Below are 21,533 nucleotides of genomic sequence, written 5' to 3'. Positions count from 1 at the left end.
TTAAGGTCAACAATATCAAAGCTATAAAATTAGAAAAAAAAAACAGCCCAATTTTTGATTTTATAGCTTATACTAACACAAGCTCAATAATTGGAAGGCATGTGGTGTTGCATGCATTCCCCCTCTCGCCCACTCTTCAAGGAACAATTGGATTATTAAAAAAGTTAGGTTACCATTAATCTTATAATAATTATTTATTATTAATTTTACTTTTGTACTTTACACATAAAAACACAACATTTGATTGTATTTTCTGTAAAACATGTGATTATGGGCTTGAAAATGGGAATTTACAAACCTACTTGTATTTTCCAATTCACATTCAATTTCAATTCACAAGCTATAAAATCAAAATTCAGAAAAAAAAACTTCCAATTCACTTTCAATTTCAATTCATAAGCTATAAAATATGAACTGGAGAAAAAAACTTCCAATGTGAATTGGAGAAAAAAAACTTCAAATTCAGAAAAAACAAAAAACAACTACCAATTCACATTCAATTTTAGAATTCATAACATTAGAAAAAAAAACTTCAATTTTCAGTTCTTATACACAAAGAACTACAAAACAAAACATAATCAAACTTCCATTTCACATATAATTTCGAAATTCATCATATTAGAACAAACAATTTCAGATTTCAGTTCTTGTACACAAAGAACTACAAAAAAGAACAAAAAAAGCTTATCATATGAACATACAGGTTGAGAATTCATAATATTCTAACAAATACTAATTTGATTTCATAAAGAACTACAAATTTCATACCATCAAAGCATAAATGGTATCTGATTTTGAAAATTATTAACAGAAAAATTATCTAACCTATGTGATGGATCGAGAAGGCGTCACTGATGGTGGCGGCGGAGGTCCGGCGATCCAGCGGCGGAGGTCCGGCGAGATGGCACATGTCCGACTGTTTGGCGTTCAATGTTGTGGAGTTCTTCCTGGCGGCTGCTGTGCTTTTAGGTCACCGGAAGGGAAGCGAATAGGGAAAGAAATAATAACGACGCAGGGGCAAGATAAGGGCAAGATTGTCTAATTTCAAGTCAACAATTGTTTAAAAACTGAGCCAGAAAGCGACTTGGGTCAGCAGATCTTACCGAGAAAGCTCAAATCGAACACCAAAGGTCTGACCGAGTCAGCCCAATTTGCTGACTCGACCCAGTCAGACATTTATCAAACACTCCCTTGGTGTGATAACAAGATACAACATGTTGTCCATTTCCTCACTTGGTGTTATAACACCATTGATGATGTGGCATGTGATGTGGCCCCAAAATGGTGTTACATCTAGTTGTCCACACCTTATGGTCTAATACATATTCAATAAACCTAAACAAGTCATACATCCAAGATGAAAGTTCAAAAATTGAGGCTGATCAAAAATGAACCTGGGAATGAATCGCCGACTTGAAGAGTGATTAGAGGTGGAGTAGTTGTTGTCTGGTATGTCGGTAAGTAGAATCGTCGACTAGAGCTATGTTCGGAGATGGAGCTACGGTCGGAGATTGCAAACAATGGTGTGGTTCACATTTTCTCACGTTGTGGCTTGCGTTAAGAGGTAAGAGGTACGAGTGTTAACAGTTCGGTTTGAAACCGTGAAACCGGTCAAACCGGGCATCTATTTGGTTTCGTGGTTTGTATATTTCTTTATGGTTTGGCTTGCGGTTTCAAACTTTAGAAACCGTAATGAATGATTTGACTTACGGTTTCAAAATTTTCAAGTCGTGTGTGTGTGTGTGTCTATATATATATATATATATATATATATATATATATATATATATATATATATATATATATATATATATATATATATATATATATATATAATAAAACTTTAAAACCCACTAACTTATATTTTCATTATCGTAAGTCTTATAAAAAAAAATAACAACCCAATCCTTGTGAGTGAAACCGGTCTTCCATAGTTATTATTATTTTTTTATTTTGACAAAATTAGTTTAATGGGTTATACTAAAATAGGCCTAAAAATCCCAAATCATGGAACCAAACCTGAGCTAAATCGTTAATAACAGGTTTGGTTTTTAATTTTCAATGGTTCAGCTTCGGTTGTCGATTGACAAAAACCGTTACTAATTGTTTGGCTTCGGTTTGACATAAAAACCACCAGACAATTAACACCCCTAGTAAGAATGGAGTTTTCAGGGCATGGTACTTTTTTTTTACTAAGCTGTTGTCTGTTTTTTCTAAAAAAACCTCTTCTAATCACTTATTGTTGCGTCGCGCAGCACACACGCAACACTTGGCTCTTTGCAGTTGTTTATTTTTCAGAAGACTTCTGACTTAAAAATTGTTGTGCGTGTGCTGCGTGGTGCAGCACTTGACCATCTGCTTCAAACATCTTCGCACCTTACTTTAACTTATTGCAGCAGTCTGCAGATGTTAAAAAAACAAATAAACTTTCTATTGCATGTAGCAGGCGTTTAGTCCCCTTCTTTTGCTACAGAGGGTTACAGATGTGGTCCACAGACTTCAGACATTTTCGCTTCGAAAAAACAAACGACACCTAAATGACTAAATCACCTTATTTGGTAGATAAAATTAAAACTATACCCATCTAAAAATATTTTTTTCAAAAACACATTTTTGGTCAATAAACTCATTTGGTAAGGAAGGGAGAGGTATACCTTCGATACTTGATATTTAACTGAAAATTAGCCCTAAATCCTCAGTCATGCTCCAAATAGTCATTTTACCTCTTGTTTTCCTTCTATTCATTGATCTCTTGTGATCTATGCAAAATTAATTTGATACCATTTCCAATAACTTCTTAGTAAAACTTTTATTCTTACAAAAACCCTATAATCAACTTTCATTGATTAGATAGCTATGGACTAGGTCAACACTTTATCTCTAAGTTTTCTTAGTTGTCATGTTTAGTATCTCTTCTGCATTTTTCACTTAAGTCCAAAATGACTACTTTCTTTAGGTATTTAGTCTAAACTTTTTATTAATTCATTTGCTTATTGTTTCTTTTTATTTAATAATTTAATTATTTATTTACTTTGTTACTTTTTCAATATATATATATATATATATATATATATATATATATATATATATATATATATATATATATATATATATATATATATATATATATATATATATATATATATATTAACTAAAAAAATACAAACTCTAGAGTTTGTTTGAGGATGTTATATAGGCATTCTACTTTCAGTAAGTTTCTAAGATTAGAAATTATTGTCTAACTTGTTATTTTCCATCTATTTTGTTAATAATCTTCTAGCACTACTTTAATATCATTCTCATGCTAAAATATACACATGTGTTACAAATACAATTTCCAAAATATACAGGTAATTTGTTTATTCTTGTCTACTTAAGGAATTTACTTCTTTTGTCTACCAAATTTTGTTATTTCTGTATTTATGCATAAGGAAACATACTACTAGTATTTTGAGTCATTTCCTAGACTTGCATTTACATGTTTTAAATAGCATTTTACTTTCTAAATTATCAATTTCAACAATTAGTGATTAGCCTTTTAAGTTAATGCATTTACTTGTATTTTATGCATCATAAGCCTTGACAGTCTTTCAAATTTATCATTTATATAAGAAAAAACTTCATAAATGGTCCCTGTGTTTTCCTAGATTCTGAAGTTTAGTCCCCGTGGTTTAAAAACCTCATAAATGGTCCATGTTCTTTCAAAACTTTTGACGATTGGTCCTTATTGCTAACTCCGTTAAATTTTGTCCGTTAACTGAAGGGCATTTTCGTCATTTTCACTTATTTTTTTTAAAAGAGAATAATATGCAGATGGTCCTCTTTCTCTTTCTCTCTCTCTCTCTCTCTAAAACCAATGAAAGGGTTAGTAGATGATTCAAACGATCGGTTTTTGGGGAACCTTAGTTCCCGTCTTCCAACAGGTCGAGAAGTGGAGGATACAAATGAAATCAGTCGAATACATATGAAGGCAGATGCGAAGGAAGGCAATCGGCGACTCTTCGTTCCTCTACCGTCATCGACAGCAAAGAAGATGAAATGGAAAGATCCTCTGATGCTCGTCTTCGTCGGATTAAGGAAGAGAACACACAACGACGGTATCAGGGGTGTTTTGGGGTGATGTTGTTCGGAAGGAGGACGAGGGGTCACTCCTCGATGGTGAATCAAACGCTTTGAAGAAATCAATTTGCAGTTGACCTTTTGAAGTCAAAATTAGTTTGATTGATTTCGTTCTTGCACATCTGATATCAAATTAGAGTCGATTTTAACGGGTTGAGGGTCGAAATCAATTGGAGATGCAGTTATAAGGGCGAGTGATTTGTTGGCATCTGGTAAATAGGGGGAGTCGAGAGCCTTGTTCACGATTTTTTTTTCAAAAAACGAAAAATCAAAGGGATGTGCTTCGTTACTTGAATAACGAATTGCTCACTTGTTTAGTATGTTGGCTGGATTTCGATTTTGAATGATAAGTGATAATCGAAGGTTTGCTAGCTATTGAAAGTTTGTTGATTGATATCGACTGAGAAGTAAAATCGATCTGGCTCTAATTTCGATGGTTGGGATGGATGAAAAACGAAAGTCAGAGAATGATTGATTGAAGAAAGGTAATCGATTGTTCATATCATTGATAGATGATTTGGTTTGGTTGCTATGGCTTCATTATCTAATCGATTTTGGAGTCAACATGAGACAAAGGTTAAGAACAAAGGCTGTGAAATCGATTCTTGGCAAACAATGTTGATGTTGATGTGGTTTACTGATTTGGAATCAATGGAATCTAAGGGTTGAATTTCTTGAAAACGAACGAAGCCATGGTTCAATGGAAATTGTTTGCAGATAGTCGACTAGGAATGATGTTGTACGAAGTGTTCCTGGTTGTTGTTTGGACTGTGATAACGATTTTAAGTTATTGCTTGAAGAAACGAAGTCTGATTTTGGGGTTGATCGATTCGAAGGTTATTTGCCTTGGGTTTGGGAAGAACTGTAAGAACGAAAATTTGGGTTTAATGACTAACGAAAGAATTTTGGTTTGGGAACAAACAGGCTCAATTTCTGGGAAGCAATGATTTTTAGTTTTTTCTTTGTTTTAATTATATTTAGTTTTTTCTTTTTTTAAAAAATAACTGAAAATATCATAAATGGTCCCTGTGGTGTGAAATGACGAAAATGCCCCTCAATTAACAGACAAAAGTTAACGGAGTTAGCAATAAGGACCAATCGTCAAAAGTTTTGAAAACACAGGGACCATCTATGAGGTTTTTAAACCACAGGGACTAAACTTCAGAATCTGGGAAAACACAGGGACCATTTATGATGTTTTTTCTTTATATAATTTCAATTATTTACATGTTTCTTCAACCTATATGGTAAATTACATGTGTTATTGACAAAAACTCCTACATTTTATAATTAGTATTTTTTTATTGATACTATACATAATACCATTACCAAAGTCAACCCATGAAAATTTCAAATTCATCAACCACATAAACATAATTATTTAGCCCTTTTGAACTCTACATATGGTATTATGGTGTATTTCAATAATCAAATTCCATTTCCAACATACATTGACATTATCAAATGTAAGGATTGAAGTCGTAGCATTGTAGTTGTTTTTGCTTAATGCTTCCCCTCCCTTTGTCTCATGTACTCTTTCTAGCTCTCAGTCTCTATCTCCTTCTCTTCCTCTTATATTTTTTCTATCCCATTTTTCAAACTTGATCACACACACATACATGTACACACGATGGTTGGGTGGGTGGATGCTTTATTCAATTCTTCTTCTAGTCCAGACTCACCACACATCATACTACGTATATAATTTAGAAAGTGATTCGTACATAATATATTTTTTTCAAACACAACGATTTATGACAACATTTTCAATCATAATTTATTGTATATGCATAAATTTTGATGAATACGAATAACTTCTCATATAATTTTCTTGCTTTCCTTTTTTGTTTTTTTCACAAACCGAATGTATGCCCAAAATAGAAATAATACTCTCTTTCTATTTTTTTATTTTTTTTTCTCTTTCTAGTTAGAATATGAAAATGGTAATAAAATCCCAAAAATGTGTTTATCTTTTTCATATCTAACACTTAATCTATAATAATACGTCTTATTTCTTTAAATTTTGACTTTCTTTTTACTACTATAAAGACATATTTACTTTCTCTTTAAACTCTTATTGATATAAAATAATAATAATTAATTTTCATTTCCATAAAAATCTATTTAGTATGATAAAAATACAATTATTTTTATTTAAACACGTTCATAACTTTTGACTTTTTAGCTAAAAACTTGTGGGCTAAATTCTATAAAGCCCATAATTATTTTATAATATAATTTAACAACAAATAGTCCAATACCTAACATTTTTATTTTAGGATGTTCCAATGTCTTTCACTAATCACAAGTTGGTTGTGATCCAATAACATCCAATCCTCATGTTTCATACTCTCAAATTTATGTCCAGAAAAGAGCTCATTTTATGGTAAAGGCGTCTTTGATTTGCATTAGCTAAATTCCAAAATCACGCAATCAAACTTGTCAATTTTAACCTTCTCGTTTTTAGCCATAGTCTTTGATGGTAATTGTTAGGTATTTATACTCAAATGCACAACTAAAAGATGCGAAGAAAAATTAAACAAGACAAAAGAATTACGTTATTTAGGATAATCGTCCTATAATCACGGACGAACTAGAGATATTTATTGTTAATCTTGAGGCGAAGTTTACAATTTCATTAAGCCTCTATATATAGGGCTAGGTATATATGTCTAGACAATGTGAGATACTTACGTATTACCACCCATGATTTTGTATTTATATCTTTCACTAGATCTATTTCCAATGTAAGACACTTTTGATCCACTAAAAACAATCAATCTCCACAACCCGAGATACAAATAAAATAATGAAATTGAGCCGCTATAGCTTTCCTATTTGGAAGGATTAGTATTGGCTACGATAAGAATTTGTTAAATACTACGTAAATATGTTTCTTTTGTTCAAAACTTATAATGCTACAAGTATATGAGTACATGTTATGCGACTATTGTTTTTTAGATGATGTATATTAATTAGTTTAAGAATAGTTTGCATCATTTTTTTATGTAATACGACTTAATTAAGGTATGTAGATGATTTTATGCTTATAAAAAAATAGGTCACAATATATACAAATTGACATAACATAATCTAAGAGGGTAAAAAGTAGATACCAATATCAGGTTAGGTCTTTCAGGAGATAGTTAGGCCTAATCCTAATCTGATATGTAAACATCATCTTGAAACTGGTTTTCGGGCCTGTCTAAGTCTAGGCCTAAATATGTGCTTAGATAGAGGTGTACATTTGACACAAGCCCTGATTTAGACCAAAAACCGCATCAACATGGGACAAGCAATTTTTGGTCGAGTCATTCCAATTTAGCCGAGCTTTAATTGATTAGACAATTCATCTTAACAGGTCAATTCATAAAAGATGGGTTTTGGGACCGAATCAAACATGAACAGAAAAACTAGCCATTTCTTATAAGAAGAGTTTATACTAGTTGTTTGAACCACTTTTTTAATATTTTGCATCTCAATGTTGTATATAATTAGAAGTGTTTACATAATTTTGTTTCGATACACCTTGAAAAATGATATATGAATGATGGATCAATGCTACCTTAACATTTGGGCTTCGTGATTGGTGGGCTGCAAACTTAATTTTGTTTACTTCTATATTTGACCAATTTTTAGCATTATTATTTTTAATTTAGTCAGACGTTATTCTATATTTCTATTATCGAGATTCGAGTTAACTATTGTTTTAAAAATTAGGGGTGAGCATGGTTCGATTTTAGGGCCAAACCGAACCGCAGACTGCAATGTGAGATTTTTGAATTCTAGAAACTGTTGGGTGTTGTTTTTCAATGATTCAGTTTGCGGTTTTTGAGTGCGGTTTCGGTTTGTACCAGTTCGGTGTCGGTTTTAAACCGTGTCAAACATATGGTGCGGTTTTTTATGTTCATCGGTATGATTTTTTTAACCATGGTGTTCATGTGAAGATTTATGATTGTTAGGGGCGGATCCAAGGGGTATCCCGGGGTAGTGTAGATTTTTTAGAAAAAAAAAATCGTTTTATGTAGTGTGTGTATATATATATATATATATATATATATATATATATATATATATATATATATATATATATATATATATATATATATATATATATATATATATACATCCCTTCACTTATAAGCATAAATAAATAACTAATCTACTGGTTAAGGTGTTGTTTTAATGAAATAAAGGTCTCAAGATCAATTCTTGCTCCTTACAAATCCTTTGTTTACATGTCTTTTATTTTCCCAACTATTTAATCACATATCGCCAAACACATGTAAACTTAGTTATTTTCATCTATTATATAAGCTTGTTATCGTCATGCTTTATTAGATATCTCCTTTAAGTCCACATCGATTGAAGTATCAAAAGATACTTCAACTTCATATTTATATAACAACACTTGAAGTTAGCTAACGATTCGATTAAAGTTTGGGTTTAAAACCAAAAACAAACCAGGAAACCCAAGTACAAATTGAAAACCGAAAAACCAAACCAATGGTTTTGGGTTCGGTTTGGTTTTAAAATTTTCAAAACTGAGGTTGTCGGTTTTGGGTTCGGTTTTAGGAAAAACTAACCCGACCCCTCATGCTCAGCCGTTGCAGTGATACTCAGGAAAAAAATTGGGATACCCCTTTGCTTTGAGTCTGGCTCCGCCACTAATGATTGTATGACATGGTGTCATTTCGTTTCCTCACATTTGAAAGCTGTAATTTTGAGTTTTTTTTTTATGTTGTTTATTTGATCACTTCATTTGCAACCTATATTCACAAGCTCATTTTTTTATTCAATTTGTGCTTAGAAGTTACAAGCTTGCAAGTTGTAGCCAATATAGTGTTTACATTTTACACATAATCATTAAGTCACAAACACAAAGTAACAAACTCACATATTAAACCTAATACCTAATTATTAATTACCTTCAAGTTCAATATATAATATATGTATAAATTATAATTTATTAGTTTTTTAAATAATATGTATAATTTTATAATATAAAATTAGTGATTTATTTTATTGTTAATAAGCTTGCAGTGCGGTTCGGTTTTGGTGGTCTGGTTTCTAGATAAAAACCGCACCGCGCCAATAAATTCGGTTTTTCAAAAAAATAAAATCCGCACCATCGGTTTTTGCGTCGGTTTCGGTTTTTCGATGGCAATTTATTGCGGTTTTTTCGGTCTTTCTTTTATCGGTTCGGTTTTTGCTCACCCCTACTAAAAAAACAAGAGGCTTTGGGTATAACTTTTCAAAATTCAAAGTTCAAACTAAATTTCCTTGTTTGGCAAGTCATTCTTTCATAAAAGAGGTCTCTGTTTAAACTTGGTCGAACAAATTCCAGATATATTCAAAAATAGAAACCAAAAAAAAAACAACCATGGTTCTACAAACAATACACATGGACACATTTAAAACTACACAAGCAACTCAACATAATTGTAAGGTTTTTTTTTTCTTTTCCGTGATCATCAATCATATCAATCGGCATGCCTGAAATTTTTAAAGTTCACTTTTTATGGGATTTTCAATGACCATAGCTGATATACAGGTTTCGAATGCATGCCAAACAACAAGAAATATTATTATTTTTGAACATTATTAGATAGTTTCTAAGGTTTATGGTCTTATTAAGCTTTCTTTAAATTTGAATTTTGCTTTTGGAAAAATAAATAGTGAAGAATGTTCTCCAACAATCGAAATTATTATTTTTTTGTTTAACACATAACTTCTAATTTTACTTTTAAATCTATACATTTATCCATTGATAGTTTGAAACCTAAATTTTTGGTTAAAGGTATCTTTCAAATACAATTGATAATTTTGCACTTATCCCCTTTGGGTATTTTAAGTTAGGTTAAATGCAAAACTACAATGCGGTTTTTATTTGTTTATATAGTATTTTGTTTTTGTTTTGATTGTTCCACCTGGCAAAGAAAGCAAATATAGTTACGCATAGATAGAATTTTTTAAATACAGTACAATGTGATTTACTTTTAATTCATATTGCTACAATAATAAGGAGATAAAGAGATCAGGGCTGTTTGGGAATACTTTTCAAAATAATTTATTGGTTTATTGGCTTTTTAAAAAGCTAATAAGTTAAAAAAATGTTTCAAAAATTCAAAAGTATTTTTCAAAATAATTTTTTCATTAGCTTCAAAAAACTAATTTTAAAAAGCATATAAAATTTGACTTTTTGAAACTGTTTTTAGATCGATCCGTCTGTGTATGTAATGTATTGGATTAGGATATGTATATTTAACTTTTACTACATTAACATATATATATATATATATATATATATATATATATATATATATATATATATATATATATATATATATATATATATAGGTTCAAATGTTTTTCACATCTATTGTGTGTTAAAATGTACCAATAGAAATTTAGTATTAATTATATGTATATTAAATGCTATCCATACTTATAACTCATTTTTATGGAAACTAATTACATTCGTCATTAATGTCAACAATAATATTCTTTCAGAATAAATTCATATCTAGAAGAATGAGAGTGTATTGCAGCAGAATGAGAGTGTATTCTAGTAGAATACACTTTCGTTCTTCATATTCCATACAATTTTATTGTATTTTAAGTGATTGAGTCTTGAGACAAAGTACAAACTCATATATAAAAACCTAGATGCAAATTCATTTCGAAAGAATGTTATTGCTGACATTAACGACAGATTTAATTAGTTTCCATAAAAAGAGAATTATAATTATGGATATAATTTAATATACATATAATTATGGAAATCATTTAATATCTATAATTATTTAATTAAATAATTATTTAATTTACTAAATTTCTATTGGTGCATTCTAACACACAATAAATATAAAAAACAAAATAACTTAGCTCTCTCTCTCTATCTCTCTCTCTCTCTCTCTCTCTCTATATATATATATATATATATATATATATATATATATATATATATATATATATAGATAGACGGGGAGAGAGAGAGAGAGAGAGAGAGTTCAATTGAGAAAAAAAAGGTTGGCAATGGGGGAATCATTCTCAGACACTCATTTATTTTTGCCGCAAAAATCTCCGTCGTACTAGCGGAAATGGGAAAGGAATAGACATGTGTTTTCCAACAAAACATGTTTCTTTAAACTATGTTAAGCATTATCTTAATATATAAAAACATAGGTTTTTCGATTTTTTTTTTAATTTTTAAGAAACTATTTTTATCGAAAAATGATTTTAAATATACCAAAATTCATGATTTTTTATTCTCTATAAATATACATCCATGTTGATATAGTTTTAAGATAAAATAATTTTGTTTGTATGTTATTCACTTGTGAATATTAGATGATATATTCACTTATAAATATTACACATTATATTGACATATGAATATTACAAGGTATTTTCACAAATATATATAATTTTTATATGTTACTCACATATGAATAACATACAAACTTGCATATTTGTTTTTTTTTTGTTTTAATAATCATATACTGATTCAGATGGAAAAACATATTCATATATGAATATCACGTGGTAATTTAGTTTATGCATTTCATCAAACAGTTGGAGTGCATATAGTTTAACTTTTTTTAAAATGTTAAACACATTATACTTTGACTATTTAAATCTTACAAAATAGTAGATTGATAGAGAATTATATGAAATTTTTCAAAAAAAAAAACAATTTGATCTTTTTCTAACCTCAATTTTGAAGTTTTATTTGATAATCGATGTTGAATGAATGATATGAAGTGGATTTTTTATTGATTATCGATGGTGTTGATCTAATGACACTGGGAGTATAATTAATCGTAGATGTTGAAGATCTGATCGTATTCAAGCAGAATTGAAGGTTGGATTAAAAGAACCAAAAACGAATTTTTGTTATTAACTGTTGAATCGTGTTGATAAACATATTATTGACGAAGATCGATGATTGATTAACATTGGATGATGTTGATGATGGTTTAATTGAAGAAATCTGGATGATTGTTGAAGGTTGGAGGAGAAATTTGGATGATGAACGATCGATTAAAAATGGGTTTGAACTGTTATCTATTTCTATACAGTTACGTATTTGATATTGAAGGTTATTATCATATTTACAAGTTTGTCATTGTGTGTTTTTATGCTTAGATTAAATGAGTGACTGCGAATGATTCTCCCATTCTCAACATTTTTTATTTTTTCTCAATTGAACCCACCTTTTATATATATATATATATATTGAAATTTAACGTTTCTAGTAAAAGGTTAAGGATTGCAAAGGTCCATGCCCATCTACATTGTATAATGGTGTACCACAATAATAACAACATCAAAAAAGTAAAAGCAAACTAAAAGTAACAACAAAAATAAATATGAAGTATCATAATACACAACTAAGTTAATATATTAGTGTAAGATATATAGGGAATCATTTGTTTACTCTTTAAAGGAGTCATTATTTGTAACCACTTGGGTTGTGGTGATTTAGTGAGACATATGAAAGATATGGTAGATAACATATTTACTCATATTCAAATTCTGGAACTACTGAACCCATGTGACCATAGAAGTTCGTTTGCACTACTTAGTTCCAGTAGCCATAGAGGTTCGTCTGCATTGATTCAAAGGCATAGCCTCATGTTCGCAACGGATGATTAGTCGGTATGCGAAAAGCTGACCCAGAAACTCTCGTTAGGAAAGTTCCTTTTCCAAAAAGGCATCATTATTTGAAACGATACGAGACACTCACTTTTCATCAAAATAAAGGTTCAATGATAATACATAATGATGTGTTAATCCACTAATATCATGTAAGATATACATGAAGTTATTGGTTAGATAAGACTCAATGAGAATACATAAGAGTGCAAATGTTAGCTGTGATATCAAGTAAAGAAATATGCTGAGTTATTGGTATTTTCACCAAACTTTAATTTAACAAAAACATGCTATGATGCTAAGTATTGAACTGTAGAATTTATTTCGTCTTTCACATGCTAAGTACGTAGAGGATAAAACCACATTCATCAAATATTTTCATTTTACACTTTATAGTAACGTATTTTCATTTTGATTTTGTTCGAATTTGTTTATAGCGATGTGCTTTGAATAGGAGCCTCAGATGATGATCACCAAAATGTAGTGCTATAAAATGGTTAAAAAGAAAAATGAAAACCATAAATTGGGATCCCACAGGTTCAAACTGAAAAGGCCGAGAACCCAAAACCAAAAACCCTAAACCGACATGTTTTCCAAAAACCCTAATACAAGTGATGCCTCAAATAGAACAAGTGCAAATGTTTTTTTTATTCTGAAGACTTCTAAAAAACAAACAACTACGAGATGAAAATTGTTGCGCGTGTACTGAATCGCGCAACAATAAGAGGTCTGAAGATGTTTTTTAAAAAAACAAACAGCACCTAACTGTCATCCACATGTTTTATTTATGATATTAAAAATATTGTAATAATCTGAATTTTTTTACTTAAAGTCTTAAACTATACAAAGAGTTGGACGTCATAATTTCCTAAAACAAAAGGCTGCCTTTTTATAAATAACATAATTGACTAATTCGTCAAAAAGTGTGGAATGCTACTTCTCAGGATCGAATGGGGTAAAAAAGAAACGAACTGCAGGAGACCCTTGAATCTATTGATGCTCGGTTAATGGTCAATAACGAGTCGATTGATTTGCACGAACAACGGATTTCGATTCAGAAGGATTTAAACGAGTTAGATCATATTTCTTACATTGATTTAGCTCAGAAGGCGAAGATTCATTGGGGTAGAGAAGGGGATGAGAATTCAAGTTTTTTCCATGGTGCTGTAAGCGTCAAATGACAATTCGAGGGGTATATAGTGACGATAGTTGGGTAGATGACCCAGGGCGGGTGAAGGAGGAATTTCAGCATTTCTATCAGTCTTTGTTCTCACGCCAGAAAGGGATTAGACCTAAAACTGATGGCTCCTCCTTTTCCTTCTCTTCCGAAGTCTCGTATTCATTTTATTCAGACTCCTTTTACTTGGGAAGAAATCAAAAGAGCGATTTGGGATTGTAGGTCTTCCAAATTCCCCGGGTCCGGATGGTTTTACTTTTGGGTTCATAAAGAGATATTAGGATCTTTTGGAGGAGGATTTGGTGGCTTTTGTTACACATTTTCATACTCATTCAAAAATTCCTAAAGGTTGCAATGCTTCTTTCTTTACCGTCATCCCTAAAGTCAAAGGCCTGAAGTTTGTTTGTGATTTTAGACCCATTAGCTTAATCGGTTGCAAATACCAGATTATTGGTAACGTTTAGCTAACAGATTGGCGATGGTTATTGGTTCTGTGATTAGTCCAGAGGAGTCTGCCTTTATAAAGGGTAGACATATTTTAGATGGTCATTTTCTCCTCAATGATGTCATAGCGTGGTGCAAAACTTCTAAAAATCCTCTCCTGATTTTCAAAGTGGATTTTGAGAAGGCTTATGATTCTCTTTCCTAGGACTATCTTCTTAAAATCATGAGCATTATCAGATTCGGGGCCAAGTGGCGTGGGTGAATCACGGAGATTCTTAGTTCTGCTAGAGCCTCTGTTTTGGTTAATGGTTCTCCTACTCAGGAGTTTTAGATTCAAAGAGGCTTGAAGTAGGGAGATAATCTATCTCCTTTTCTTTTTATTTTAGCTATGGAGGGTCTTCATGTGGCACTTAATACAGCACTGACGGCCAGTGTCATCAGGGGTATTTCTATTGGCGATATAGAAATATCACATCTCCTTTATGAAAACAATGTTTTCATTCTTTCACCTTGGATTTTGGATGATGCTACTCATATTCTTCGTATTCTTAGATGTTTTTTTCTCGCTTCGGGTCTCAAAATCAACCTACATCTCCTTATTTGCATGCTTGCGAATCTTAGAGATCGTGGAATTGATCTTCTTTCTTTATGCCCAATTAGGGTAAAAGATAGTGCTTCTACGAGTTTTTGGCATGAAAAATGGTTAAACGAGGCTCCCCTTGTAGTTTCTTTTCTTAGGATTTATGCCCTGGATAATCATAAATTCGCTACCATCAGAGATCGAGTTGGTATAGGTTGGGACCCGAGTAACCTTCGTCGGATTCCTAGGGGAGGGATAGAGCAATGCTAGTGGAATGATTTTTTGGAGGTTTGGCAGAATCATCGGTTTGAGGACAGATCGGATGTAACATCCCAAGATTCAGGTACAACTATTTAATCCTCCTTCTTTTCTCTTGTTGTCAAGTTTAGCCCTTTTGAGGAATTATGTCGCAAATGAGTGTTGGGTTTTGAGCATTCTAACACTCCTAAGTGTACATGCAACCCTAAATACCTTGGATCTATGTTTTCTCTATTATACATGCAAATAAGAACTTCCAAGTTATTATCCTAATCTAGCATACAAAACAATGAATATAACAAGATAGAATACATACCTCTTTGATGTAGAAAGTCTTCATGAAGCTTGAGTGCCTAGTGCCCCAAGTGTGACACCTCAAATGGTTCACACAACACCAAATACACTTGGAATAACTTGAGAGAATTCTACACTTCATGAAAATCGGCTAGCCCTTTCTTGATTGATACTAGTTGCCGATTTTGTCAAGAATAAGATCTTTATATAGTGTTACAATTAGGGTAAACCCTAATTGTCATGACTTTCTATTTCCTTGGATCCATGGGTTCAAATACACCATGGAGCATCCATGGACCATCCTATGGGTTTTAGCCCAACTTGATTATCCATGGAGCATTAGCCCACTATACAAGTATGGATGATTTACACAATCAACCCATATATTTAATTAGTCTTCTTTTGATCACTTAATTAATCCTAGATTAATTCTTGATCAATACTAATTAAATAATCTTATTATTCTTATTATTAATATACTAGAACTTATAATATATTAATAACCATAAGTGTCTTATTTCTCTCATTATAGTCTATCCAAGTGCATGATGCCATGCAACCCAAATGGACCATGCCTAGTCGGGTCAAGTCTTACCAATTATAGTTATGGACTTAGACATTAATCCAACAGTCTCCCACTTGGATAAGTCTAAAACTAATATTGCGTATGACTTCAGGAACCAACTGGCAATCGTAGCTCTCAAAAGCTTCTGTCGAACTCTGACCTTGTAGATGAACTCTGACCTTTGTCAATGACTTGTCCATTAGATAAGGGATCATATATTCCTCCATTCTAGATATCATATGGACTGAGAAATGGATTATAATCATTCTCTCTGTCCATTTGTTGTTTCCCGATTTCCGGTTTATGACGACTGACTAATTGAACAAATCAAATCAGTCCTGGCCCGGCCGAGCACTTCCATTTGTCATCATCAAATCATCGAGGGGCCCACAGATATCGCTTTTATCCCAAAGGTAAAAGGAATGGATAAACTTTGACTCATATGGCTTGTTCTACTACTTGTTGAATCATACACAAAGGCACGTTTTATAGCACCGAGTTACCAAATGCGTTTTCGTGCAATCAATGTACAACCAACTCATAGTAACAACTCATATCTCTAGGTTTGAAGAATATAAGATATTATCGTCTCATGATCACTCGTGATAAAATCCATGAAGTGATTCCAATGAGCGCGGGTTGAATCCAATACTCAGAACTTATTAGCACTCATGAGTGTTGTAGCCCTTTGTCCAACACCTTAGACCTCTACAAGCCAACCCATGACAGTCTTAATTCATATCTACTTCCAACATATGATCGACTGTGGATGGTTTGAATAACTTAGTCATTCCGGAAGAATAACCTAGTTTATTCTGGAAGTCAATACATACAAAATGAAACATAATAATAATTGAATCCAATATGGTATCAAAACCTATGAACATAAATAAAACACCTTTTATTTATCACCATATGATTACACATTATTCATTGTATACTGTTTCAGCTATCAACTTTATTCTTGAATTTAAAGCAATAGTTGTCCCATGCTCCAAGCATGTACACTATGTTTTCTAAACACTAGTCATGCCACACACCAAGTATGCATACTATGTTTGTCTATGATCTTTACTTTGTGAACTAGATCAATTGAACATAACTTCAATGATTCTCTTTTCACACTCCCAAATCCTTACTGCAAATACAAGAATTCCAAATTCATGTCATTTACTGAAATCTGTTAGATTCTAAACTTATATGCATTGATCCTCTTGTAATGATTATGCACAAAGTCAGAAAGACTTGACAACAATAATTACAGAGTATTCTAAAGGAGATCAGCTCCTTGGAAACATCCTTCTTGCATTAAGTTTCCTAATCTTAAACAGATTGAAAATTCTAACTTTGAAACATTTCCATATTCCATTTTGACTATCACTTCTGAACATGAGTTGCCTCCTTACAGATTATGTCAATATGGTCCTTCCAAAATTATCACTATACTTCCAACTGTCCTTGAGCACCCAGTCTTTGGTAAACCTTAGATTGTCCTCGACAACTGTTTAATCCTTTTTAGTCACATCCAGTTTTAAACCTTTTCACTTCTTAATGCCCCAGGCATTAGGAAAATTTTAGAATGGATGAATATAGCACATGTAATCGATCCTATATCCGAAGCATATGGGACACGATTCATGATGTCTCACATAAAGACTAAACCAGTCTTTTGCTATAACATTTCCATTTCTATTTGCCAAGTTCTCATAATTCAGATTATGAAAAGGGATGCCGTAATCATAATCGAATTTTAGAACACAAATAATGGACCCATATACAGAATTTCCTTATGTTGAGCCATTCCAACATGAAATTCACATATATTTCCTTGACTAAATGATTAAAACCTCACGATCTAAGCTTATAGATTTGAGATGAAGTATAATTTTCTCTCCCTTAATTATAGCAAAACAACTCTTTCCCAATTGAAACTTTGGTTTTCTATAATTAACATTGCTAACTTGCAACCTTTATCATAATTATCATGCTCCCACTAACATGATGATTATTAACATAACACTTATGCTCCCACTAGCTTTGACATGTACTCAGAAATCAGCTGGACTTCTAGAAATCAATACTTCATTGACTTTCTTACCAAAGTTCAGATTTCTGATACTAGATTGTTTTGATAAGACTTTATCAAAATCATACACCTTCCCTTAGATAGCACACTTGTGTGTCTAAACAATTATGAAGAGGGATGCCGTAATCATAATGGTTAGACCTTTTTGCCACTTCTCACAAGTCCAAGTTAGTGTGCCGGTAAACCACACACGCTCCACTAATGACTTTGAGAATGCAAATATCACAATTGCTATCTAAGCTAAAATCTACTTAGTGAAAGTGTTTCCTCACCATCATTTTCATGAATCGGAGAGAAACCTTATGACACTTAGATTTAATGGTGTATGTGTTCTTATCCATGTGAATTGTCAAAACCATAGTCACAAGGAAAGGATAGTGACAAATCCAAACTCATATGGACTGAACTCAATCTTAATTTCTTGCTACCTGGCAGCTCAAGGGCCTGCCATTGCTTCCAAGTTGTTGTGCAACAAATTGAGAACTCTAAGAACTCATATGCACAACCAACTTTAACTGGAATGGGCACATAATATATCAACACGATAGGTTATAAACCTCAAGTCGTGTGCTAGTGAAGAACTTCATGTTTTATTCTTGATTAGTTCTTGAGACTTTCAAGACCTTTAAGACTCTCACTGTCCTCTTGACATATAAGACTCCTTTGTCAAACATCTAAGAGATAGTGTGGATTCTAATCAAGACAAACACTTCACACAATTGGCATAAGTTGGTCTTTGTGTACAAGGGTAGAAAACTTTTACTCTTACATTTGACAAGTGTTTTAAACCTTCTTTAAGACATGTCACTCAAGTTACAATCTTGGAGTATGACTCTAAGACTTGTATTGAAACGAAGTATGACTCATCTTCTGGATTTAGCCACTTCACCAATTCATAGCTCCTCTTCTTAGCTATAAGAAAGCACTTAGAGGATGAATTGTGATAAGGTCACTGAATCATTAAGATGATCATAAAAACTGATACTAAAGTACTCTCCCATCTTTTCAGATTTGAGAAACTTTTATCCTTCTGCCTAATTTGATTCTTCTTATTCGCTCTGTCATACATTGGAACCTTTTTCCAATGTCTCAGAGTTACACTTAAGCTTGTAAGTATAATCATATTTACTAAGCTTTAGTAAATTATGACGAATAATCTTATCGATCTTTTGTGGTGGACTTAATCAGTGCACAAGAATGTGTACTCGATCCCTTAGTTGGTTACTTGACTCACACATCCATGTGAACAAGTAGTTAGTCTTAATTTTCCAACACTTGAAAGTTCTCATTCATCATGCTCTACAACTTGCATGATTCCAAGTTCCGGTCAAATTGAAACTTGGGTGATGAGAATCTTTCCTTATTTGGTAAATTTAGATATTACCACAAATGAAAGAATCAATTTCATATTTCCACTCTTGCTATTAATGGAATCTTATAAGCAACAAAAATTTCCACAAATGCCATTGTAAGGATATTTTTAAAATAAATAAAATCAAAAATTTCCTTTTATTTTAAAACTTTGAGGAAAAACTATCCTTACAGTGCAAAAGCACATGAAAACTTTGTGGCTATCCTTTCGTAAGCAATATACCATAACTCCTAAGAAGTGGCTCAAGAATCCAATCTTCAAACTATGCGATAGAAATCCATCTACGTGATCGGATTCAGCATATTCTTTCTTTAAGTTTCTTCACTTTTCTTTGATTCTTAAAACATCTCCATGTGACCCAGTCACATCATGTATCAAGAATCTCAGAATAGAAACTTAGTAGAGTTAGATAGTGGACTTTACCTGAAGTAGTGTCAAACTTATTGACATTAACATCTTTAGGTAAATTTGGCAGCTTCGCAACCAATGCCCCTTTCTTTGGCAATATAAACATATGGACCCTTTGATAATGGTACACGGGACTATCATAGACTTAGCTTTTCTCTTTACCATTTGGTCAACCGAGTTGACTATGGCCGATCCCTTTCCATTTGGAAGAGAATGCTTTCTTGGATTTCCTGTGTCACTATTGTCAATGTCCATCAAGTTTTAAGGAAGTTGATCTTAACAAATAGATAAGATCATTAAGGGTCTTGTCATAGTCTGTTTCATAGGTGTCCCAAAGGAACTCACTATGTGACTTAGAAAGTGATTGAACCACCAACTTTCTCAAGAATTTGACACCCAAATCTCCCGGCTTGTCAATATGTGACTACATCTCCAAGACGTGACCACACCTAGACCTTGCCTTGCCAATTGGGCTTGAGTGACCTTAAACTTTTCAAGAACTTGTGGGTTGGGGAGAATAACTGGAGGAGGTGAATGAAGTATGATTTCCAAGGGACATCATCTTCATTTAGGAAAGCTTGTTTCAAGAGATTTGGGAAGATCATAAATGTCTAAACCAGATATCTTTTGGGAGTTATTCAAGATAGTTGATCTTAAGTCCTTAATATGACACCCAATATGAAATATTAAGGCTAGGACCCAACAAACTATTTTATAACTTAGAAGAGGTATCCCGTAATCCAAGCTATAAAATATTTGAAGGTAGGTGAATGACGATTCACCAATTTCCACCAAGATAAACGAAATGTATTATTAGGTTTTAATTGGATTTGAAACTTCTATATCTTTGAGATTCATTGAACTGTTCAATGGCATGTTTCAATCTCGAGTGTGCCCTTCAGGTTTTGTGACTGGGATGCCGAGGATCACAAAACAAGGTGTGAAGTAACCATGCAAATTACTTGGTACCCTTAAGTGTTTACCCCTCAATCGATGTGCCGGTTAACCACACACGCTCCATCGATACTATGATAAACATTAAGTTACCCTTTACCTACCTTGTTAAATACGAGTTAGTGTGCCGGTTAACCACACACGCTCCACTAACCGACTTAAACAAAGTGCAAAGTGTAATTTCATGGATTAGCACCTTATTCACATTTTCCTAAGTAACTAAGATTGGGTATTATTAAGAGTTTAGTTACTTAGTATTTATCATTAATACTTTTAATGAAGGGAGAATTATAGTCCTGTCAAACCCGTTCGGCTAACGACCCTCCACCAGTCAAGCAAGCGGTGGGTGAGAGTGGACACCCATTAAGTTGCCATTTTATAGGCAACAACCTTATACTCACCTTATAGACCGGCGTCGTGAATGAGGCGTACTAGCGGTAAGACTGACTTTACTCTTATACATATATATATTATTAACTTATAATATTATAAAGTATAAGGGTTGAATTTTAACTTTTAAAATTATAAGGGCTAACTTGGAATTAAAGTATTCATAAGAGAAAACTTTACAAATTCCAAAACTTGAGGGCAAGTTTTGAAACTATTCAAAACTAA

Source organism: Lactuca sativa, chromosome 3 (assembly GCF_002870075.4).
Source record: "Lactuca sativa cultivar Salinas chromosome 3, Lsat_Salinas_v11, whole genome shotgun sequence".
Classification (NCBI taxonomy): Eukaryota; Viridiplantae; Streptophyta; class Magnoliopsida; order Asterales; family Asteraceae; genus Lactuca; species Lactuca sativa.
The sequence above is the reverse complement of the archived record's forward strand: the minus strand, read 5'-3'. Positions refer to the sequence as shown.